Raw genomic sequence first — 27232 nt, 5'->3', positions numbered from 1 at the left:
GTTCTATATTACGAAACTGATGTTGGCAGAGGTAGGGATTGAAACACAGATCTCTGACTCTGGAAATGGAACCATTTTTCTCTAGTATAGTTTTGCTTTACCAGATGGCTTCCATCTGCTTAATTAGTTGATTTAAAGTTCCACTAAACATGTTAGCTGGCCAGTTACGTGTTCTATCATTGTCAATTTTCTTTTAATTTAGATAATATCAGAAAGAAGAAATGCAATACTCAGCATATTAGGAGACAGTCAGTGACAAGTTACACAAGAACAGGGGAGACCTCAATTAGGCTACTCACTACAAAACACAGAAATATGACCACCTGCTAGACTATTTAATGACATGGTATCCAGAAAAAAAAATTGAGACCCTTTAACCTCTTTCCTATGAGTTTTTGATAGTTTAATAACATGAAGTCATTTATTTTCACTCTATTAGTATGAAGCAAATAAGTGGTAGTAGGTAATCAACTTAATTTGAATTGGCCTAAAATATGAAAAGATTGAATATATTCTAGCATTCTTGATTTTGTCCTGTTATTTTTCAGGAATCTTTGGTGATATATTGGTGGGATAACCAGAATCAGGGTCTGGCACTAAGCCTCTAAGTATGGGGCTTGTGTTGAGCATACAGTGAGACTAGGGGTGGTGACGTGGATGGTCTGCTTAAATAGGGAAGTTTACCTGCACAGGCATTCTGTTGATAGTGGAGTGGATTCCACAATATACAAGTTAGTCATATTTATAGTTGAGGTAAAATAATTGGCAAAAGGTTTCCAGGATGAAGAAATGGAGTATGAAGAAAAGAATCACGGGTAATTAAGATGAGTATGCTGGAGCTGGTTCTGCCTGTTCATGCCAGCAGATAGTGTGCATCTCTTCCAACTCTGCATTTGGTAATGACATATTGGTAGCTTGAACGTGGCCATGGTAGGAGTATTTACAGAAATTTTTATAAACTATAATTCATGATGCCCCCACCCCCCACCCCTGGCAGAGCTGATTGTTGATTGTTGAACATTTACTTGCTATATTAGTTAGGGTTCTTCAGGGAAACAGAACCAATATGAGGTATACATATAGACACAAAGGGACTTATTATGGGAGATTGGCTCACATGATTATGGAGACTGAAAAGTTCCATGATCTGTCTTCTGCAAGCTGGAGGCCAGGGAAAGTCTGTGATGTAATTCTAGTCTAATCTCAAAGGCTTAAGAATGTAGAGTGCCAATGTCAAAGGCAAAGGAGAAGATGATGTCCTAGCTCAAGTAGAGAGCAAATTTGCCCTTTCTCTGCCTTTTTGTTCTATTCAGGATCTCCATGGATTGGATAATGCCCATCCAAATTAGTGAGAGTAACCCTCTTTGCTCATTCACCCAATTCAAATGTTAATCTCTTCTGGCAACACCCTCACAGACACACCTAGAAGTAATGTTTTATCAGGTATCAGGGCATCCCTTAGCACAAACTGACACATAAAATTAACCACCACACCTGCACATGACTGGTGATACCTATAGTCAAGGTAGACTAACATGATCATGTGAGATGGTTTTTTTCCCAGGTGATAGTTACTGTCTGGGCCAGGGTTCAGAGTCAGACTTGCTGATATTAGGGTGGGGCCTGATAAAAGCCCCCCCCCCCCCAGGGGAATGATGATTTGATACTAAATTCTATCTTATGTACTATTTAGAAAATGCATAGAGAAAGTAAACTTACCTGTACATGGTGGCATGAAAAGAAAGTCTTATCCTAACTACAGTGTTGGCTAGGAAATTGTCTATGAGCTGACTCAGCATCATCCCCACTAATTTTGGGGGCCCTTCCATAATACACAGATATAACCTTGCCATTAGTCATGTAAAAGCTGTCAGCCCTGTCTCTTTTGGTCTCTTTCCATCTTTTTCATAGGTGATTTATACATCTGCTCACCTTTCAATGTAATAAATCCTGAGTGAAACCTGAATTACTTCATCGACAAAATAGTACCTCTAAGCTAGAGTTAAATCTCTCCTGCTTCTTAAGCACCAGATTGGAAGAGGAATAATGCATGGGAATAAATTGACTTGATGCTCATATTTTTGGTGATAGGATAATGACTACCTGAGAATAGGATCTATGGGATGTGAAGAACTTCATTAAAATTCTGGTAGACATGCGTACTACAGAGGGCTGTACCAAAGGGTGTGGTTTCTATGCAATTAATTATCTACTTTGTGTGCTAGCCTATGGACAGGAGTTTGTTGGGAACTAGTCTGGTGTCCAATAAAAGTGATCAGGTTTTCTTCCTGATGCATCCTTTAAAAAAAAAAAGAGCAAGAGAGGGAAAGAGCCTGATGGCAGGTAACCTGGAGGAGTTAAAAAATGCTTTGTCAGCCCTATGAATGTATCTCAACATCAAGATAATTTTCTCTTTTACTGGAAGACACCATTATCAAAAGCTGGGATTATTTTCAGAAAATCCTACCCCAGCAGCAGGTCAGGGGTCTTTTGTACTGTAACCCAGGATTGTTGCTAGATCCAGAAGCATCCAGCCTGAAAACTCTGTACTTGAGCACTCTAGACCAAACCAAAACAGAACAAGTCAGTGACTGGCAGAATGTATAAATACTTTCAAGTGGGCATTTTGGTGAGTAGAGAACTAAAGGGCAGTTTGTACTCTTTTCTCCTTTTCTCTTTTCTTTTTTTTCTTTTCTTTTCTTTTCTTTTCTTTTCTTTTCTTTTCTTTTCTTCTTTTCTTTTCTTTTCTTTTCTTTATCACATTCCAGAATGCTAGGGGAAAAGGTGCCTTTACAACCTGAAAATCTATGGAATCTGGAAATAAGTTCAAATATTTTTTGGATCAGTTTCAAGTTCAAGCTTTCCTGAGTAAATTGCTCTATCTAACTGTGATTATAGTGTGATTGCTCCCCATCTCCTCACAGCTTCTTTTAGTTATTAAAGCTGATCCAAAAAGGGGAGGCAGAAGCTGAAGTTAAGGTAAGAGAGGGTAAAACAATATTCCCTAGAAGGGCACGTGGAAATGACACTGGCCAATGAGAATATATCAAAAGAGATATAAGTTTCAATAGTAATGTTAAATGCCTTCAAGATAGCCTAGGGGAGATACTTGAGGGATGTTACCATGATTAGCTGTCATGGACCCAGCAGTGAAACAGTATGGTAACAGGGAGGAAACTGTGGTCTCAGAGAGCACTGTCAGTTCTTTGGCTCTATTTTGTTTTCCTTTCTTTCTCTCTTCCTCCCCCCCCCCACCCCCATCTATGTCTCCTCTCCCCTTCTCTCTCTTTTTTTCTCTTTATCTCTTTCCCTTTTGTTCTCTTTCTTTCCCTCTTCCTCACCCCCTCCACTTTATTTCTGCTAAGGTTCTGAAATCTAACCGTATCTAGGTAATGGTATCACTTAATTGGAATTTCCTTAATGGATAATACCAATGTTCAGTAAATAGATATTGCCACATGTATATGCCCAGATTTGGAAAGAGTTCAGAAAAGTAGACACTTCTGATTGCAATGAATTCCAATATTTTTTTTAAAGATTTTATTTATTTATTTGACAGAGCGAGAGACAGTGAGAGAGGGAACACAAGCAGGGGGAATGGGAGAAGGGGAAGCAGGCTTCCCTCTGAGCAGGGAGCCTGATGCGGGGCTCGATCCCAGGACCCCAGGATCATGACCTCAGCCGAAGGCAGATGCTTAACGACTGAGCCACCCGGGTGCCCCTCCAGTATTTTTTAAGTTCTGGTTCAACATCGTTAGCAGCAGTACCAATAACTGGATGTCCTTCCTTTTTACATTCTGTGTACTCATACAAAAGAGACAGAACAGATAGGCTAGTCACTATTTCCTATTTCTCTTTCATCAAGTGTGGTACCTAGAGTATTCCCTATATCAAAGCCTAAAACCTGATTTACGAGCCTCCTCAATATAGTCAGAGTGGAATGAAAAAATCTATGGAATGCACACACACACACATCCTGTGAGTGTGTTTATATGTATATATATATATATATATATGCATTATGATAGTTATAAGCATTATGATATATACAATGTAATATATTTTCCTTATTGGTGCTGGTGCAGGAAAAAGAATCAGGCAAAATAAAATTGCATTAAAGTGAATGAACACCTCATATTCTGAATTCATGATGCCTTGGACTCTACTTGGGAACCAGTGGCAAGTGCTGGACTTAAGTGATTTTTTGCAGGTAACCAATGGCTAGTGAGGACAAAGAAACAAACCAAAATTCCCTACCATTACTACCAAAAAAAACTGCCTCATACAATTTGTTAATCTTAATTTTATTAATATTAATTTAGGGACATGGATTTTCTTGAATTATTATTTATTTAAATAAAATGTTTTCAATTGGATACCAAAAACAGCAAAGCTGTTATAGGTGCTAGCTTCTTCACAGTGTATAGGTTTAAGATGTCTCTAGATGGGTATTGATTATCCACATTTCTATGAAATATAGGGTTGTTAGTATCTAAATATTTGTTGAGCACCAACCCTGAAAAATATACACCATCACTGATTGGACTTGACTTACTAATTACGGAGATTACAAACAATTTGAGGGTAGTGACTACTAAGGGATCTTCGAGGATTATAACTTGACACTAAAAGATCCGATGACTTACCTCACAATTGTGAAAAGAAGGTCTGGTTGTATCTAAGAAAGAGGATGCTGCATTTAAGACCTGAAGATCTTTTTGAAATTTGAGAATGGGTAGAAGATGATGCTGACAACATGTACTAGATCATTGTCTTTTGAATATTCTGGTTTTATCTTCCATGGATTTTGTTAACTCATTATTATTACAGATGGCAATGTTGAGAAGTTAGAGAAGTTGGTTTCCAACAAGATAATTCTGGGAAATGAATTCTGTTAGATTTTGTTAATTATGTTCAGTCTGAGATTAAGATTCAGTTCTTGTAAATTAGAATTCTTGAACCTAATGTGGGCCATTATAAATAGTTTTAGAAATTTAAGAATTGGGCTGCATTTTGAGGAATAAACTTATAATAATTTGCTTATATCTAATATACGTGTCAATTCAGATGGTAAAGTTCAGAGTTGAACGGCCATAAAAGCAACTTTAATTTCAATATTCATTACAGACCATATCTTAGCAAACAAGATTCAAACAGCGTTTTATTTGTCTTATTAGTTGGAAAGAGATGTCAAGTTATATGATACCCACAATAAGCAGAATACTTATACTTGTATTCTCAGCAAAGAGAAAAAGAGGTAGTCATGATGGAAGAGACATGTCCAGAAGCAATCCCCTGACAGATGTCAATTAAATGGAAATGGAGAGATGCGCCAGAAAGATCAGAGATACTGCTTCAGCCCTGAGCTCTCAGTGAGTGAAGACTGCTAACCACTAAGGGCTGCAGGGTCTGCCTAGTCATCTCCTTCCATTTCTGATTGACATACAATTTGTAAACCATTATCTTATCCACAATCTGGACAAAATAAGTTCCAGTGGCACAGGATGTTTTGGTGAGATTGGAAAGGCTCAACACTACCTCACCAAATTGGATTGAACTGAATCAGATGCTCTATGAGTGGAGGCAGCTGTGTATACATAGCTACTAGTACATCCTCCTTATCACAAGCAATTGTTTTCAAACAAGTGAGCAATCCAGTTCCAAACTACTCTCCCAAGTTTTGGTTTTATATAATCGTTTCTAGTATTAATTTTCTTAGCATAGGTCCTCTAGAAGATGAAGTCTAAAGTAAGGATTAAAGTACTGATAGGTATTGGGGAAGTGCAAGTCCAGAGGACTGACAGTAAGGACAGTGGAGTCAATAAAAGGAAGATGTTATGCATTACTGCCAACTACTGTTTATAATGAGCTGGAGAGAGAGGCAGCAGGGCACTCGCTGTGCGTATTTTTTTTTTTTTTTTGGAATTTTTTTTTATTATGTTACGTTAATCACCATACATTACATCATTCGTTTTTGACGTAGTGTTCCATGATTCATTGTTTGCATATAACACCCAGTGCTCCATTGTGCATATTTGTTTGGCAGTCAGAACTTCAGAATGTAAGGAGTAAGTGCAACTTGGAATAGTCATCAGGAGAGAAAATCCCCTCTCATTTCCTGTGGTCAACATTTTCTCTTTCCCCCACCCAGAGAGAAAGTCCCTGCCCCTCCCGGTTAAATCAGAAAGCCAGATGCTATAACCCGTGGTGTGATGTTTCATCCAAGTCCAGTGTGGTTTGTATGAGAGGAAGAAGGGGGAAGTTAAGGGAATTCAAGAGCATTAATTAGTGTTTGTGTCCCAATACAGGACCATAAACAAATCAATTATCTGAATGTCGCTAGATCCCAGGGACATTTGACAACTTTGCGTCTACTTGTCCTCAGCTGTTTTTACACTGGCCCAGAAATCATTTGTAATGGCTTCTGCCCAGAGAAGATCAATTGTTTCTTAGAGTAAAAAGAGTTGATACTTATGCATCAGTGTAAACATCAGTACGCATATAACAGCAAAGATTAAGCAGTATACTTAGAGCTCTTGTTTCAATATTCAGTTTCTTTACATGAAGGGAACAGAAAGGCAGTACAGTGAAATGGGTAAGGACAAGAGATCTGGGATCACACAGATTTGAGTTTGCTTATTGGCATAATTATTTCTTTGCCCTTTTATGCCTCGGTTTCTTCAGATGTGTAACAAAGAAACTGCATCTACACAAGAGAGTTTCTGAAAGGATTAGCATAATGCCTAGCTCATAGAAATGTTGTTTTTATTTTAATTTAATTTTAATTTTTTAAAGATTGTATTTATTTATTAGAGAGAGCGAGAGAGCACAAGCGGGGTTGGGGCAGAGGGAGAGGAAGAGGGAGAAGCAGACTCCCCGCTGAGCAGAGAACCCATTGTGGGGTTCAATCCCAGGACCCTGAGATCATGACCTGAGCTGAAGGCAAAGGTCTTCTTATTCATTTGCAGTCTCAGTTCTTCAAAATTCTGACATTCTGTATCCCCCAAACTTACAGTTGTCCCTTCTGGAGCCAAATTATATTTTGCAATGAGCATTGATTATTGTATTTGCCAATGTTTGCACTGACTCTTGGTTTCTATAAAAGCTTTCTTCCCTGCAATATGTGTTTAAAATACTGACTTCCTGCTCTTTACTTGTTAACCACAAAAATGAATTCTCTGCTGATTCTGTTCTCTGTCACAGAGGGGCAAAGGGAAAACTTTTATTTTTGCTCTTTTGCTCAAGGAAGAGAGATTTCTTTGGAGCCCCAAAGCAGAAAACATGCCTCCTATGGCGCTGCATGGGTACACTTCTAAGCTCACCGCTTGGAATGTTCCCGGGGTAGCAGTAGCTCAGGAATGTTACTGTTTGAGTATATTAAGCTTGCTGTTGTGGGTATTACCCTAAGAAGACCACATAAAACCAAAGTTTTAATCAATTAAGATTCTTATAGCAGTTGATAGCAAGGGTTCAAAGAAAAATGCCCCAGAACCACAGCAGGGAACATAAGTGAATGAAGCTGGAAAAAACATTTCTTTTTCTTCTTTCAGAAAAGTAACAGCATGACTATGATGGTAGATGGAAACTTATACCCGTGAAAGAGATCCAGTGTTCACTGTAGAACTGGCCGTTATGAATGTCTTAGAAAAGTGAAAAAGGTGTTTTCCTGAGGGAAAATGTCTAGCATTGCCAGATGTTTACATTTTTTAAAAAATATTATGTTCAGTTAGCTAGCATATAGTGTTCACATTTTTTAAAACAAGGCAAGCAAATAAAAAACAACCAGAAGTCTATCATTTTATGTGAAATAGCTAGTTGTAGAGAAACTAATTGTAATAATTAGTGACAGATTAAAGAAAAACTGATAGTCCTACAACTGTATGGATCTATGATTCACTTCTGGCCAACAGTTAATGAGTTTATGAGTAGTAGAGAGGATTAATAGCTGAGACAGGTCTCACTTCCTCTATGAAGACTTCATTAACCATCACTATTTATATTTTAAAAAATCTTTGTTATGTTTGTTAAATTTGTTATAATTTGGCATGGTTTATCTCCTATTTTTTAACAGATTTATCAAGGTATAGTTTACATACAACAGACTGCACATATTTCAAGCATATGATTTGATAAATTTGGCATGTACGCAGCTATAAAATCATCACCACAATCAAGATAGTGCCCTTACCAACCCTAAAATTTTCTTCCTTCACCTTTGTGTTACCTTCCTTTTACACCTGCTCTCCCCCATATTCTATCCTCTGGCAACTGTTGATCTGCTTTGCTTTCTGTCCTTATGTTTTATTAATATTCCCTTATTATCCTTTTAGTATCTATAGTATCTGTAGTTATGTCACCTCTCATTTTCCTGATATTTTTATTTCCTGATTAGTGAGATGATCATTTTTACTGATATTTTCAATGAACCAGATTCTAGTTTCATTGATTTTTCTTTTTTCATTTTCAATTGCATTGATTTCTTTTATTTCCTTTTTTCCTTCTGACTTTGGGTTTAATTTGATTTTGTGTTTTTGTTTTTTAGTATTTTAAGATAAAAATTAAAGTAATTGATTTGAAATTTCTTTCTTTTTTATATAGGCACTCAGTGCTAGGAATTTCCCAGTAAATAGTACTTAGCAACATCCCATAAATTAATATGTTCTGTTTTTATTTTCATTTAGCTCAAAATAGCTTCTAATTTCCTTTCTGATTTCTTCTTTGCCACATGGGATATTTAGAAATGTGTTATTTAGTCTCCAAATATTTAGGGGTTTTCCAGATGTCTTTCTGTTATTGATTTCAAATTTAATTACACTGTAGTCAAAAAAACACATTTTGTAAAAATGGGTCATTTTACATTTTGAGACTTTCTTATGGTTTAGAATGTGGTCTTTAATGTTAAATGGTCTGTATGCACTTGAAAAAGTGTGTGTACTGTTTTTTTGTGGGTAGAGCATTCTATAAATGTCAATGAGATCCAGTTGGTTGAAAATATTGTTGAAATCTTGTATGTTTTTAAAGGTTTCTTTTTTTTTGTCCACTTGTTCTATCATTTATTGAGAAAGAGGTGTTGAAGTCTCCAACTATAATTCCAGATTTGTTTTTTTCTCCTTGCAGTTCTGGTTTTGTACTTCCTGCATTTCCTTTTTTTTTTTTTTTTTTTTAAGATTCTATTTATTCATTTGAGACACAGAGACAGAGAGCATGAGCAGGGGGAGAGGGAGAGGGAGAAACAGGCTCCCAGCTGAGGCAGATGCTTAATCATCTGAGTCACCCAGGTGCCCCTGCTTCCTGCATTTCAAAGCTCTGCTGCTGGGTGTATAAATATTGAGTATTGTTTTGTTCTTTTAATGAACTGACTCCTTTATCATTATGAAATGACTTTCTTTATCCCTGATAATATTCTTAGCTCTGATCTACTGAGCTGATATTGAGACTCTACTTTATTGCATTATTTTTATCTTGTTATAACTTTATACATTCTTAAAACTTTAACCTATATGTGTCTTTATATTTAAAGAGTATTTCTTATAGTTTGATCTTTCTCTTTTATCCAGTCTGATAATCTCTGCCTTTTATTTGGAGATGTTTAGACCACTTACTTTAATGTGATAATGATATGGTTAGGGTTTTTCCTCCCATTTTATAACATTTTTAGTTAATCCATGAAATTCAAAATATTATCAGTTTCATGAGAGACTATGGACTCTGAGAAACAAACTGAGGGTTCTAGAGGGGAGGGGGGTTGGTGGATGGGTATTAAAGAGGGCACGTACTGAATGGAGCACTGGGTGTTATATGCAAACAATGAATCATGGAACACTACATCAAAAACTAATGATGTATGGTGATTAACATAGCATAATAAAAATAAATAAATAAATAATATAATCCACATCAGAATCATAAGAATCATCATAAGAATCATCAGAATAAGGTATATGATATCATTTTCTTCATAAGGACCTTCAAAATCCAGTAAATATTTCATAGCGGTGACATATACAATTGGAAAGTTAAATTTGATCAGATATACTACATATGGACTTAAATTTCATAGGTTTTACAGCTGTAAGAAAGATTCAGTCAAGTTGCCTGAACATACTTTAAAATTTTTCCAATAACTTAAGTAATTAGTTTTATTTTCATTATTTACTTTTGAAATAAAAATTTAAGGTGTACAGCATGATAATTACATATGTATATTATATATATAATTGAAATAAATGAAATAATTGCTATATTCAAACTAATTAGCATGTTCTCCTTACATAATTATTGTGTGTGTGCGTGTGTGTGTGTGTGTGTGTGAGAAAGCACCTGAAATCTACTCTCTTGCCAGATTTCTACTATTCAGTTCAGTATCACTAACTATAGTTACCATGCTGTATATTAGATATTGACACTTATTCATCCTACATAACTGCAACTTTGTACTTTGACCAACATCTCTTTATTTTCCTCTCCTCACTATCCCTTGCAACTGCCATTCTACTCTCTACTTCTATGTATTCAGCTTTTTTGGATTTCATATACATCATGCAGCTTTTTTCTTTCTCTTCCTGACTTCTTTTACTTAGGGTATCTTCCAGATCCATTCACATTATTGCAAATGGAAGGCTTTCCTTTTTTTTAAGGCTGAATGGTATTGTGTGTGTGTGTGTGTGTGTGTGTGTATACACACACATATATATGATATTGTGTATATATATATGATATTGTGTGTATATATATGTATGTGATATTGTGTGTATATATATAGTGTATATATATGATATTGTGTGTATATGATATTGTGTGTATATATGTATATGATAGTGTGTATATATGCATATATTATGTGTATATATGTATATGATATTGTATGTGTATAAATGTATATGATATTATGTATATATGTATATGATATTGTGTGTGTATATATAGATATACATACATATATGTATATATACATACATACACACACACACCCAAATTCTTTATCCATTTCATCCATCAACAGACACTTAGGTTGTTTCTTCATCTTTGCTATTGTGAATAATGCTGCATTAAACATGGGAATGCAGATTCCTCTTCGAGGTACCAATTTTACTTCCTTTGGGAATATTCCCAGAAAAGAGATTATTGGATCATATGGTAGCTCTACTTTTGGCTTGTTGAAACTCTATACTGTTTTACATAATGTCTGTACCAGTTAACGTTCTCACTAACAGTGCAAGAGGGTTCCTTTTTTCTCCATATCCTGTCCAATGCTTGTTGTCTTTTTTTGTTTTATAATAATAGCCATTCTGACACACATAAGGTGGTATCATCTCATTGTGGTTTTGATTTGCATTTCCCTGGTGAGTAGTGATACTGATTTGCATTTCCCTGATGACTGGTGACATTGAGCATTCTTTTCTTTTTTTAAATTTTATTATGTTAATCACCATACATTACATCATTAGTTTTTATTGTTATGTTAATCACCATACATTACATCATTAGTTTTTGATGTAGTGTTCCATGATTCATTGTTTGCATATAACACCCAGTGCTCCATTCAGTATGTGCCCTCTTTAATACCCATCACTAGGCTAACCCATCCCCCCACCCCCCTCCCCTCTAGAACCCTCAGTTTGTTTTTCAGAGTCCACAGTCTCTCATGGTTCATCTCCCCCTCCGATTCCCCCCCTTCATTTTTCCCTTCCTGCTATCTTCTTCTTCTTCTTTTTTTAAAACGCATAATGTATTATTTGTTTCAGAGGTACAGGTCTGTGATTCAACAGTCTTACACAATTCACAGCGCTCACCATAGCACATACCCTCCCCAGTGTCCATCACCCAGTCACCCCATCCCTCCCACCCCCCACCACTCCAGCAACCCTCAGTTTGTTTCCTGAGATTAAGAATTCCTCATATCAGTGAGATCATATGATACATGTCTTTCTCTGATTGACTTATTTCACTCAGCATAATACCCTCCAACTCCATCCTTCTTTTCATGTACCTGTTGGCCATTTGTGTGTCATCTTTGGAGAATTGTCTGTTTAGGCCCTTTGCATTTTTTAAATCAAGTTGTTTGTTTTTTCTTATTGAACCATGTGTGTTCTTCATATATTTTGAAAATTAACCCGTTATCAGATATATTATTTGCACATATTTTCTACTGTTTGGTAGGTTGCCCTTTCCTTGTTGATCATTTCTTTTGTTGTGCAGAAGATTTGTAGTTCCATGTAGTCCTACTTATTTTTGCTTTTGTTAATTGTTCTTTTGGTGTCTATCTAAAAACTCATTGTCAAGGCCAATGTCAAGGAGCTTTTTCCCTAAATTTTCTTTTAGGAGTTTTATGGCTTCAGTTCTTATGTATAAATCTTTAACCCATTTTGACTTTTGTGTATGGCATAAGATAAGGGTCCAATTTCATTATTTTGCATATGGTTATCCAGTCTCTCCAGCACCATTTATTGAAGAGACTATCCTTTCCACATCATGTGCTTTTGTCAGAAATTAGTTGCCAAATATGCTTGGGCTTATTTCTGGGCTCTCTATTCTGTTCCATTCATCTGTGTATCTATTTTTATGCCAGTACCATATTATTTTGATTATTATAGCTTTATAATATAATTTGTAATCAGGAAGTGTGATGCCTTTATTTCTGTTCTTTTTCAAGATTGCTTTGACTATTTAGGGTCTTGGGTGGGTCCATACAATGTTAGCATTGTTTTTCTATTTCTATGAAATGCCATTGAAATTTTGATAGTAATTGCACTGAAGCTATATTATCACTTCGAGTAGAATGGACATTGTAACAGTATTCTTCCAATCCAGGAACATCCAGTCTAGGATATCTGTCCATTTATTTGTGTCTTCTTCAATTTTTTCAACAGTGTTTTATTGTTTTCAGTGTAAATCTTTCTTTTTTTTTTTTTTTTTTTAATTTACTTATTAGAGAGCGAGCGAGAGAGAGACAGCATGAGAGGGGAGAGGGTCAGAGGGAGAAGCAGGCTCCCCGCTGAGCAGGGAGCCCGATGTGGGACTCGATCCCGGGACTCCAGGATCATGACCTGAGCCGAAGGCAGTCGCTTAACCAACTGAGCCACCCAGGCGCCCCTTCAGTGTAAATCTTTCATCTCCTTGGTTACAATTATTTCCAAGTATTTTATTCTTTTTGATACTGTCATAAATGGGATTGTTTTCTTGATTTCCTTTTTGGATAGATCACTGTTGGTGATTTTTGTGTGTTCATTTTGTATCTTGCAACTTTTCTGAATTTATTCTAAAAGATTTTTTATAGCGTGCTTAGGGTTTTCTACAAATAGGATCATGTTATCTACAAATTGAAATAATTTTACTTCTTTTCTGATTTAGGTGCATTTTATTTCTTTTTCTCGTCTGATTGCTCTTTTAAGATGTACAGTACTATATTGAGTAGAAGCAGTAGAAGTAGGAATCCTTGCCTTGTATCAGATCTTATAGGAAAAGCTTTCAATTTTTTTCTCCATTGATTATGCCATTAACTGTGAATTTTTGACAAATGGCCTTTACTGTGTTCAGTAAGTTTTCTTCTGTCTTTATCTTTTGAAAATTATTTTTATCATAAATGGATGTTGAATTTTGTCAGATGCTTTTCTCTGCATCTATTAAGATGATCACATGGTTTTTATCTTTTATTCTGTTCATGTGGTGTCTTACACTGCTTTTGCCTATGGTAAACCAATCTTGCATCCTAGGGATAAAACTCACCTGGCCATGGTGTGTAATCTCTTCAATATGTTGTTTATTTGATTTGATTGTATTTTGTGAAAAAATTTTGCACCTATGTTCATCAGAGATATTGGCCTATAGTTTTCTTGTGTCTTTGGCTTTAGTATCAGAGTGATACTGGTCTCATAAAATGAGTTAGGAAGTATTGTCTCTATTTCTCATTTCTCTCTCACTGCTTTCAAGCTTTTTCTTTGTCTTTAGTTTTTAGAAGTTTGATTATGATGTGTCTTAGTATGCATTTCTTTTGGTTTATCTTGGGTTTTGAGGCTTGCTCTGCTTCTTGAAAATGTAGGCTTATGACTTTTGCTAAATTTGCAGAGTTGTGTCATTAATTCTTTGAATACCTTTCCAATCCTGCCCTTTTTTTCTCTTTCTGTTACTTCAGTAACACAGATGTTAGATCTCTCACTATAGTTGCACAAGTCCCTGGGTTCTGTATATAACTTTTTCAGTCTATTTTCTCTTTGTTGTTCATATTAGATAATTTCTATTCTATGTTCAATATCACTGATTCTTTATCAACTTAACTTGATTGTTGATCCCATCCATTGAGTTTTTTGTTATTGTATTTTTTAGTTCTACAATCACTTGCTTATTTTTTATATCTTCTATTTTTTCTGATACTTTTTTATATCATTATTGACAATTTATTTTTTTTTCCATTTTTTTCCAATGGAAAAGCATGCTTGTGTTTGCCCACTGAAGCATTTTTATGATGTCTGCTTTAAGTCTTTGACAGATAATTCAAAATTATCTCTTATATTGGTCTTGGCATCTTTTGATTTGTAATTTTTTTTAAATTCAAGTTGAAATTTTCCTGGTTCTTGGTATGATAAGTGATTTAAATTGAAATCTGGATTATTTTAATGTTATGAGTACCTGGATCTGGTTCAAAACTTCCATTCTGGCTGCCTTTTTCTGACCTCACTTCCACAGGCAAGAGGGCAGGTGTGGCATCACATCATTACTACATGGTGGGACTGAAAGTGAGGATTCCTTACACAGCCTCTATTGACACAAAAGAGAATGTCTCCTCATTATTGCTGAGTGGGAGTGGGAGTTCTAGCTCCGCATTGGGACTCCACTGGTATCACCTTGGCTGAAGAAATAGAAATTATGTGTTTCTGCTCCGTTGGTGATTTTCATTTATACCACATAGGGTAAGGCTTATTACCACCTAAAAGGGGGAAAAGTCCTGATTTCCTCCTTGGGATTCTCTGATACCACCCTGGCAATTGTGGACAGGCAGCTGGGATGACTCATTGTAAGCTGGGAGGTTGGAAGTCTAAACTCTGAACTCAGTCTCTCCTGGAGTCAATGAATATGTGGCTACAGTTTTGTTTTTGCTTTTGTTTTTCCTGTGGTGTTTGGCTGGAGTAGAGCAGTTGCTTTCTAAAATTTTTCTGTCTTTCTAGGCTAGCCCTTTCCCTGTCCTATCATTAGAGAGCACATGCAGCCTTTGGGGTTGTGTGTTTGTGTTTGTTTACATACCTTTGTCACACGATACGCAATATCTTAGAGTCACTCTTTCCTGTATTTTGCCTGTTTTTCATGTGGCTTTAGGCATGGGAGTAAATCCAGTACCTGATACTCCAAATTTGTCAGAGGCATAAATCCTATCTTATTTTTTTCAAAAATAACTTTCTACATAAATATTCTTTCTGTAGTTTGCTGGCTTCTCTAGCATCGTGTTCATAATATTATAAGGCTAAATTAAAACCCACAGAAATTACTACCACGTCATTCCTTCAATTTCTATTTCCCTAACAAGTTGGACTTTTCCTCTCTACTTTTCAAAGTCTTTTTATATTACTTTTATATATGTTCTGAGTTTTTAGTTGTACTTAGCAAAAGAATAGAAAAATTACTTCTACTTCATCTTTCTGGGAGCGGAAGTCTTTTTTTTTTTTGCATAATGGGAAAAATGTAGTTACCAACATAGTGTTTCTTGTGCTCTTCAATATATTGTTTAGATACAGATATTGTGATTTTACCATGTTAGGTGCTGGTATTTTTTTTATATACCTAAAAGTATTCTTGAGCATTGTTCTGGGACACGCTTGAGTTACTTGGAAAACTGATAATTTTTAGATTTTGCTTTTAAGATTTATTAGGTGGGACCAAAACAGTGTGTAATATATGGCTAATTATTTATTCCCCACTCCTGAGGCAAAATTTTCTGAGCATTTTCCCCAATGCCCTATTAATTAGAAGTCATTCTAGCTAAGGGACACATATTATTTCTGTCCCTGGGTGTGCTCTGAGTAGTTTCCTCTAATTCTTTTGGGGGCTCTTCTCTGGCTTTGGATAATTTCCTCACACACACACATGCTGCTTAGTACTCTGCTGAAGAATATTAGAGGAGGAGCCTCTGCAGATCTCTGGGGTTCTTATTTTGGGCAACCCGCTCCTCACTGATACTCTACCCTGTGAATTCTGGCCACTTTGATCTCCCTGGCTCTCAACTCTCAATTCAGGGAGACTGTGGGATTCCATCTGGATCACCCTCTTTTTGTTATGGCCTGGAAAGTCTCTGAAGATAGTATGTGACTAGAGTCTCAGGGCTTACCTCATTTATTGCTTGTGAGTCAGAGACAATTATCCTTTGTCACTTGATATTCAATGTCTTTACCATTGTTTCCTTTATTATTCTTGTATTTCGTGGGTTTTGGGGAAGGAGGGTGAATATAGTCCCCGATACTTTAAATTACTCAGAAGTATAAATCCCACTTTTTAAAAAAAATATAACTTTCTACATAAATGTTCTTTCTTCTCAACCTGACCCTATATAATTTGTGAGGTAGCAACTATTTCTTATAAATGATCTTATATGTAGTATACATATATCAGCAGATATTTGCTGTTGAACCTGAATATTAGAGAATATTTATTGACCATTTCTATTGACTCTTTTATTGTTAACCTTCCCCCTAGCTAAAACAATTTTATATTATTTGACTGCAAACATGTTTTGAGAGTTTACTATGTCCAAAGTGTAACATATGATGCAAAATTTCAAGTATAATGAAGGAATTGTACTAATTGAGCCTCAGAACAGTTATGTATCTGTCATTCTTTTTAAATCTTTGAGAATTCACCCTTTGTGCTGTTTTCAAGTATATTTCTATTTTTTATGTAAAAAAATAATGTGGCCTTATAGAAACCATTATCATTCAATTACTAGGATTTAATTTGAAATTTTTCCCTATTATTTTTCTGGGTATGATAGTTCTTTGTTTCTTTTTGTCTTATTTCCACTCTCCTTCCTTCCTTATCTCCCCCTCCACTCCTTTCCCCATTTTTAGGGTCTCTTCCAATGCTTATATTCTGTAATTCTCAGAAATCTGAGAAATGTGTTATAAAACTAACAGTTTACTTATAATTCCTGAAAAATGACTTAAAATTGGTTAACTTCCAGAAAATTAATACTGGAAAAATACTTTTTCCCCACTAGATTATGCTAGCTTTAATTTGTAATATAAATCAAAGTACACGTTTTAATTATTTTACAGTTTTAAAAGAGTTTTATGACACATTCTTACCACTCCCTTATGAGATGGGTAGTTTACTATTTCCCTTTTACAAGTGAGGAAATCAGTGCTAAGGAAGTTCAGGCAAGGTTGCCTCCAACACAAGAGCTCATCCTCAACTTCCTGTTAAATAATACTTTTTCTGTTATAGCAAGTGGTTATAAAATCAAGGATACATCTGGTCTTTCCTGAAAAGATAAATAAGGGAGGGATGGATAGAATTAAAGAACTGGTTGAGAGAAAAGATAAGGAAAAAGGAAGGGATAGAGGAAAATTACAACACTATTGACCTACTTTCGTCCTTTTGACTGAGGAGAACTTCTGAATGGAGATATATATTCATGAGAAATGGAATCACAGGGGAAAAGCTATTCATTGGTTGGCCTATGTTACTATTGAAACTTGAACACTTTTGATAGTAAAAGGGAACATGATTAATATTTATTCTGGTACAATATGCACAAATTATGACTCAGTTAATTCAAAATGTATAGTAACAATTGATAACAACCCGAAAGAGTTTGGTCTGAGTGAAAAGAGTAGACTGTGCTGTCACTATGAGGCTTCCACTCATAATCTTTCAAAGGGAATTCCTCTGTTGGTAAGAGACTTAGGTGTAAATAATGTTGGAAAGCCAAGTCAGGAGTGTTCTCTCTCCCTCTACCTCTTCATTTCTCTCTCCCAACCCCCACCCCCGCTGTCTCTTTCCCTCCCTCCCTTCCTCCCTTCCTTCCTTCCTTCAATAAAAAAAAAGTATGGAATACCTATTGGAAAGTCAGTGGAAAAATGTGGGTTAATAATCAGTTGCTACTTGTGTGCTGCAGTCATAGGAGAACCAGAGAGTGATCAAGGAATTTGAAAATTGAGTACATTCATGACATATTAGAGACTGATCAAATTATTTTGTAAATCATTCATGAGAAAAGCTATGTTTGGCTCCTGATTTTTTTTTTTTTAATTTTTATTTATCTGGCAGAGAGAGAGAGAGATAGTGGGAGCAGGAACACAAGCAGGGGGAGTGGGAGAGGGAGAGGGAGAAGCAGGCTTCCTGTGGAGCAGGGAGCCCGATGTGGGGCTCAATCCCAGGACCCTGGGATCATGACCTGAGCTGAAGGCAGATGCTTAACGACTGAGCCACCCAGGCACCCCAGGCTCCTGATTTTTATTGTTAGACTTTGTGTGTCAGTCACATTAATTGGAAATTTGTCAGATTTTTTTCTTTCACTTTTCACATTACATACAATCTCTTTTAGGGGAGAAGAAAATATGCTTCCTGTGACTGTCACAAGAGGTAATGAGTTAATGAGTTAATGTCAAAAGAATTAATGACAAAGTCAATATTGTGCCCTAAGAATAGAACAACAGATATAACCATTATTTTCCCTCTCTTAGAAGGTAACTAACGGGTTAAAATCAGTCATGTTTAAATATATGGTATCTAGTATTCTCCAGTGTCTTCTAGTTCTAAATCAATTATAAAGAATTCTTAACTCCATTTCAAATGTTTGTTTTTAAATTGAATATGTATAACATCACCCTACTGTGGCACCTTTTCAAGGGAAAGAGCAGAAGGAGGCAATTTCCTTATATATTTGAAAAATAAATACACAATTTCTGATATTAGACCAAGTGAAATAGATATCCACTTCAACACTCCATTTTGGTATATGGATACAGATGTACTTAAAGGTAGTATTATTTATCAAACAGACCTAAATCATGTAATCATGTTTGCAAAAAAAGAGTGAATTGGAAAGCTGGATGATTTAATCAATGTAGACAGCCCATCTAAAATTTTTAAACCTCACCTCAAACCTCTACTTTTTCTTAATAGTAGGGTTTGAGAATTATTAGCCAGACAGTTGTCTTAAATCTCCATTTAATTTAGATCTATTCATACAAAGCCTCAATGTTGAAGAATTTGTATATTTTACTTAAAAGCAGAATACATTGAACAATGTATTAATCCAATAATCAAGGATCATGGACACCATTATACTAACTTTTGCCACATGTACAAAAGGAACATTAAAAATGTTCCACCTATTAGGATATTCAGTAGAAGTTGCCAAAATCTTGAAAATTAAACACACATACACACACACACACACACACACACACACACAGACACAGCTTGAGAGACTATATGAAGAATATTGGAAGTTTTTTTGTTAAATCTTCCCAAGAACTATTGTGTAAATAAAACTAGTTCTTGGTTTCAGAAAATCAAAAGAGCAAAGGCTTAGGGGGAAAAAGTGGAAGTAAACTTGAAAAAAAAAAAAAACTTCAGGTGAATTATATTTAAAGTAGCATACTTTTCTCATTTTCTAGAATCTTATTTTCTTTGTGTTTCAAATTCTACAATTTTGAGGTACCCAAAACTACTACAAAACTACATAAGATTTCCTTAACAGTTGTCTATTTCTATGTAAAAATCTACCCCATACTGGGGCGCCTGGGTGGCTCAGTCCTTAAGCATCTGCCTTCGGCTCAAGTCATGATCCCAGAGTCCTGGGATCGAGCTCCACATCGGGCTCTCTGCTCTGCAGGAAGCCTGCTTCTGCCTCTCCCACTCCCCCTGCTTGTGTTCCCTGCTTGTGTTCCCTCTCTCGCTGTGTCTCTGTCAAATAAATAAATAAAATCTTAAAAAAAAAAAAAAATCTACCCCATACTGAATGGTTTCAAACAACAGTGATTTATTATTTCTCTGTATTATGGTGAGGTTAGTGAGTTTCCTCTCTTGGTTTCTCCTGAGCTCAGGAATGAGCCTATATTCAGCTGAGGGTCAACTTGGCTGCAAGGTACAGGGTGGCCTGACTCATAGGTCCCTTAGTGGGTGCTACTTGTAGGCTAGAACACCTCACTTTTCTTCTTGAGTTACTACTTTGGGCTATCTATATACCATACATGTATTCATTTACGACTTTATATGCTGATATTCTACAAATGCATATACCAATATGATCCAGAATATCAGAATAATTAATGACATTATTATTAACAAAAATAATAGCCCAAAACACATTGTTTAAAAAATTATATTTAAGTAAGATTTAACAGAATTATTTCAAAGTGAATACAGATTGTATACATTTAAATTTTGAACAATAGTAACAAATTATGAATCATAATTTTCATATCGAGGTAAGACCTTGTCACTTTAAAGGTATTTTGTATTTTAATTTCAGAATGATCATTTTAGAAGAAACAGATAACTAAGAATCCCAGTTCATAGGTGAAAAAGGAGACTTTGAGAAATGAAATAACTTACCTATGTTCACCTATATTTTAATTTTGTTCATAGACAATTTTACATGGTTAATGTAAATAAGTTGGACATTTCTGCTATAACTGCATTGTTTTGATTGCTAACATCTCCCCCTCTTTGGGACAGAGTAACTTCATCTTAACCTTAGCTTGTAGTCCAGATTGGAACTGACATATTTTCTATAGCATTTGCTCCCTGGCCACAGCAGTGGTTTGAGAGTTGGTCACTAACTCAAGCCCAGCCAGGAGCACATACCTCTTTCCTGGGAGATTTCAAACTTTTGGTGGAGGGAGAGCTTCTTCAGCTCTAGTGCTAAGGTGTGAAAATTTGAGCCCAGTAGTTGTTGATGCCATGCCCCAACTAGCAGAAGATATCGTTTAGTGGCAAAAGAGAATTAGGCCAGCATGAAATGTAGAGATGAGAATGGAAGGGACAGTCTTGATGGTTTCAAGGGCCTGAGGCCTGCAAAATTGCCCTAGACCTCTGCCTTGCCAAGAATCCAGTATTGCTGATATCACAACCAAATCATTACATACCACATACAATTTTAGTTTGAGGTATGTCATTATGTAAAGATTTAAAATATATATATTTCAAATTCTCAGTTAATTTTTCTAGCATTGTTTGAGGAATGATCCTTCTCTTCATGAGCAATGATGTGTAGTATCTCATTATGTATTCAGTTCATATATATAGTCCAGAATTTCTATTCAGATGCCAAAGTGGACATTTTAACGTAGTTTATACCAAAATGGAAGACAGGTGTTAAAGGATTATCCCAAGGCACAGAATGAATTGCATCATTCTCCTCCACTAGAAAATGATGGTAGTGGAAATATCCCCTCTACAAGATGTATAAGAACATTAAAATACTAATTGTGGGAGCAAACATCAGGATTAGGTAATGGGTATTTGAGGAAGTCAGGAATGGAAATAAATTGAAGTTGATGTATTACCTGTAGATCTGAGACTTTGAAATTGTAGCAAAACATATCTCATTCTCTGTATTTTTTCAGGCCTTGTATTTTTAAAAGATAGTATACTGATTTTTTTTTTTTTGACAGAACTGAGTGGTTTAACATTGATAATTGATGCACTTCTCTCTTTCTTTTGAATTTTTCCGGAGTTAAAATCCAAAATTAAAAAAATTTCCCTATCAGGATTTGTAAAATCATTTTGTAATCTTGGATCATTTTACTGTAGCACTGGTGACTATAAGAATAAATAACATCTTTGCATCACATTGCACAATATCTTTTATTACATAATTTTCTACTTTATCCAAACCTCCTTATGACTCCTATAATTACCTCTTGTCCAGTTTTCCTATTTTAAAAGTGAGTATACTGACTAGCTAAGATCCTTAGATGGATTAAAAAAAAAAACACATTTAGAAGAAATTGAGAATTCTGACTTACGCATGCATGTTCTACAAACAAATATGTTTGGTACTATTGATAGAGGTTGGTAACTACACCCACGATTAGAAACAACTCTGATAGTATGGTTATATCTTTCTTGCTTGATTTAGATATTAAGAACTGAGGGGAAAATTACACATCACAAATAATTACTATATAACAGAATGTTCTGTTCTCCAGCATCCCAAGGTCTGTGTTGTTATTTTAAAGGTATGTGAAAGGCATAAATGTGCTATAAGTAGATGCCTTTTCTTTTTCTCCTAGTAAATTTTATAGTTTTATAGAATCTCTAATTCACACATTCCTTCATTTATTTATCAATACTTTAATTATTTCTTTATTCAAGAGATACTTAAAAAAAGAGAGATTTATTTACTCCTTTTATGCATCAACTACTGGACTGGGCTCTGAATTGATGTGTTAGATTTCACATCTGAATAAAAGATTTTTTTCTGCATAGTGCTCAAGTAAATTTAAAATAGTTACTCTAGAATTCATAAATTGTCCTAAACGTATTAGCATTTGAATGAAAAATGCCTCATGTAAAATCTATTTTTTTTAAAAGTTCCTTAGGATAATAGGAAACTCTCTTTTTTCCCTTAAAAATATATATATCTCAAATTGTTTCAGCATGCCAACATTTTTGTGAAATCTATGGTTAAGGGCAAGGAGAAAAATCATATAGGAAGGTATGGTTTTATTTAATTTAAAATGGAATCTATAATTTATAATTTTTCTTGTCAATGTTCTAAATGTCTTTAGCAAGATGGTATTTTGTAGTCTTTTATATATAAGTACAAAAGATTCTGCATCAAAATAGGTGGAAAATTGTACTTAACAGTACTTCATTCCACAGGGTTACTTATGTTGGCCCAGTACACATTGAAGGTGACCAGTAATTTTGAGGATTCAGTTAAAATTATAATCACATAGACTTGGTACCAGATGTCTAGGTATTCAAAGGGTCCGAATTCAGAAAAAAAATGATAATGAGATGATTTTTAGCACATGTACATCAGAGACCATTCTAAGTTAATGTTTTTAAGCTAACCCTGTCTGGGTAACCAAAGGCTGTGGGAAATCATGTTAACAGCAAAGTGAAGCAATTAAACCTACATTATGATAAATCAACATTTTAACAATTGTTCTTGATTTTTATAGTAAACCATAATAATAGTTTCTAAATGTAGTCATTTACTTGTCTAAATGGCAAAATCCTTCAAACCAACATAGAAGGATCATAACTTCCTGGGGTATTTAGCTTTCAGAGTTCAACTTTTATATCAATACAAAAATTGAACTGAATCTGTTGACAAGAAGAATGATGGCGGGCTCCCTGCTCGGCGGGGAGCCTGCTTCTCCCTCTAACCCTCCCCCCGTCATGTACTCTCTCTCTCTCTCATTCTCGTTCTCTCAAATAAATAAATCTTAAAAAAAAAAGAAGAAGAATGATGGCTTTGGGGAATGTCAGATTTGTTTTGGAGTAGGAATACCCCTGTGATTGTCTTTGCCTTCAAGGGCTTTAGTGAACTAGAATAAAAACCATAAGACCTGAAATAGGCAGCCAAATTTACTAAAATAAAGACCGAATAAATACTTTGATGTATGTTGAGAAAAAACTGATATCTTTTCATATTAAATTGATAAGGAAAAACTGAAAATATACTCTATTTTTCTTTCTAAAAATATTTGTAGGCAAAATGTGGATTTATCTATGCATGTTATTTGTTTCCTTTATTAAGAAATATCTTAGTAAATCTTTTACCTTGCTTAAAATATAACTCAAGTGTTTAAATGGTTAAAGAATTATTTTAATATTTCTTTTTTTTTAAAGATTTTATTTATTTATTCATGAGAGAGAGAGAGAGAGAGGCAGAGGGAGAAGCAGGCTCCCAAGGAGCAGGGAGCCCGATGTGGGACTCGATCCCAGGACCCTGAGATCATGACCTGAGCCGAAGGCAGACGCTTAACCATCTGAGCCACCCAGGCGCCCTATTTTAATATTTCTTGACAGCTTGTTTTGTGTAGGGCACAGTGTTCTGTTCTGTGGGGGATACATAGGTCTGCAAAGCTTGGCTCTTGCCTTGAGGAGAGATTTATTTCTCTGGCGAATTAACCAATATCACCTCATCTCTTTGGAAATACGCTGATTTATGTCTGGGATGCACTAATTGCCCATGGTGACTCTTAAATATCCATGTACTTTTGCTCTCACTAGTTGAATTGTATACTTAACTAAAAATCAGTTATATGTGTTCCAAAATTTGCTTTAGTGACATGGTATTTTAATTTAGAATCATATTGTGTTCTGGGTCCCCAGGATTGCTCTCACATTGGGTGTTTTTGTAGAAGGACTCAGTATAGTTGTAATCACACTTAGTTGTAATCACAACTAAGATTTATTACAGTGAAAGAATACAAAGCAAAGTCAGCAAGTGGAAAAGGTGTATAGCACAAGGTTAGGAGGAGTCTTGGCACAAATTTCCAAGAGTCTTCTCCCAATAGCATCACACAGGATACTCTCAGTTCCTCTAACAGCTAGTTATGACAACCCATGTAAAGTGTTGGCTGCCAGAGAAGTTCATATAAGCCTGGAGGACAGGGCTTTTGAGAGTCAATCAAGTAGGTATTCTCTACCTAGAACATAACAAAATTCCAGACACTCAGAAGAGCAGGTGTTCGTTGTAAAGTATAGTATTTGCACAAACAGATTGGGCACAGTGAGCAACTTCTACCATTTAGAGACAAGTTTATTACCAGTCTTAGGAAATTGCCTGTCAAGTTCCCTAACACCAGCCAAGAGCCAACTTTGCAAGCACAACTTTCTAAGGATAACAGTCTCAGGCTGCTAGGATAAGTCTTTTCTGCATATACATACACGAATGAAACATAAAGTGAGTGAAGAAAAAGAAGGATCAAGTAAGAAAATTGTTGTTTGTATGAAAATGGAGTTCAATATTTTGAAGAGACATAATAAAGGCAATTAAAAAATTGCAGTTGAATTAGTTATGTGCTAGACCATTTATCCAATTTTTATGTTTACAAGAATCACTTGGAGATTTTTTTTAAGGATTTTATTTATTTGAGTGAAAGAGAGAGAGAGAGCATAAGCAGGGAGAGAGTGTCAGAGAGAGAGTGAGAAGCAGGCTCCCTGCTGAGCAGGGAGTCTGATGCAGGGCTCCATGCAGGGCTTGATCCCAGGACCCTGGTATCATGGTTTGAGCTGAAGGCAGATGCTTAACTGACTGAGCCACTGAGCTACGCAGGTGTCCATTTTTTTTGGAGATTTTGTTAAAGTGTGAATTCATACTGAATTAATTCTGGTATAGAGCCTAAGGCTATATTTCTAATGAGTTCCAAGGTATAATGATGAAGATGATGGTCCATGAACTATACTTTGAGCAGCAGGATTCTAGAGGAGACTAAAAGACTACAAAATAATTTAAAAATCAAGAATTTTTATCTTGACATTTATCACCATACAGGTTTCTGTAAGTTGTGCTCAATATTAACTAAAATTGAGATCAGTAGGCAAAATATTATGATGTGGTTTAGGAGAGACCATTATGCAGAAGTCTAATCAATAGGCTCACACTCGAAGAAAAGATCTTGGCTCTACACTGAAATATTCATGAATGTATATTACATATTTTAATTTAATATAAAATATTCATGATGTGAATGTCTCAATGTTAACAATTCTCCATTTTTATATATCAAGTATTTGATTACTGGACAGTTGTGTTGAATAGCAGGGCTTCTAGGGAATAACATAGAAATAAAGACTCATGGAGAGAACAAAAGGATATAGAGATTGAGGATGGAGAAATTTCTCCAATCAGAAATGTTGCTTTGTAAAGGAGGTGGCATTTGAACCTTGGAGGCCTTGAAAGATGAGTAGATTTGATAAGCAGTGACAGAAGTAATGGAGAATAATGACAGGAACTTTTCTTAGAGAATTAGGATTTTTGGAAGAATGTAGTTAAGTCTGGAAGGTTGAGATTTCAGATCTGTTCCAGATTGTAGAGCTTTGGTGAACAGAGAAAGAGCATGTATTAATAACAAAAATAATGGACTAACTATTCCCTGAAAACCTTATTCAAAACTTCCCATGGCTTTCCCTAACACTTAGGATGAAATCCCAAATTTTGACAAGGCCTCTAATGGATTCCCTACTTAATCTGGATGCAGACTACTTCTCTGATAGCCAGAGCTGGTCGTCTTTATATTCTTAAATAGGTCAAACATAATAGCACTGCAAGGCTTTTGTATCTGCTGTTATCTCTGCCTTGGTAGGTAGAGTCTTTCCCCAGATATTCTCTTGGTTTTCTCTCTCCCTTTTTAATTATTATTTTGCTCAGCTATCACTTCCTCAAAGACATCCTGAATAGCCCTATCTAAAATAGCAGCTACCCATCACAGTCTATTCTTTCAGTCTGCTTACCTTTTCTGTATAGCACTTTTATACTGGTGTTACTTTTTGTATATTTTTTTTGTTTGTAACTACCACTCAAATGTGAGTTTACTGAAGTATCTCTAGAGCCTAGAAGAGCGAATGAAACGTAATAGGTGCTCAATAAATATTAGATGAATAAACAGGAATCATAATTTATTATGCATTGATTTTTTTCTTATGCCAGAGCTGATTTAATGTGATACAATGAAAAGTCCTATGACATGGATGGCTTTAGTGATATAAGGTTTGTCCCCAGAGCTAGAATAATCCTTGATATATATTAAGTGTTCAATAAATATTAGTTGAATGAATATGTATTCTCATTTATTATACATTGACTTTTCCATTTCCATGCCATAGCTAATTTTATGCACTAAAATGTGGCCACATGTTCACAAGAGTTATGCGTCTCTCCAGTGATATCCTCAGCTTTCATATCTCAGATCATTGAACTGTTCCTTGGAGTATTGAGTATCAGAAAATGCGGTCCACCAGAAGAGGTGAAGATATTGGCTATTCTTAAAAAGTTAGAAGGTAGAATCAGAGAGTAAAGAGGGAGTTTATATTAAAGAGCCAACATTTTAGTTTACCAGTATGTAGAGCAAATATGTATGTTGTGTGTTCTATGTATATGGACCTAAATATCTGCATCTCAGTACGCATTAACAGAAATTTTATTTATGTCATTGTTAAACATGAACATATGCACCAGCCATTCCCTTGGGCAGCCTTTAGATTCTCTGGGTCTTGGCTTGAAGTAGCATCCTGAAAGCCCACAATTGCTGTTGAAAGAAGGAACTCCAGGTTGAAG

This window comes from Phoca vitulina, unplaced genomic scaffold (assembly GCF_004348235.1).
Source record: "Phoca vitulina isolate PV1807 unplaced genomic scaffold, GSC_HSeal_1.0 scaffold76, whole genome shotgun sequence".
NCBI classification, from domain to species: Eukaryota; Metazoa; Chordata; class Mammalia; order Carnivora; family Phocidae; genus Phoca; species Phoca vitulina.
This window is presented reverse-complemented; position numbering follows the sequence as displayed.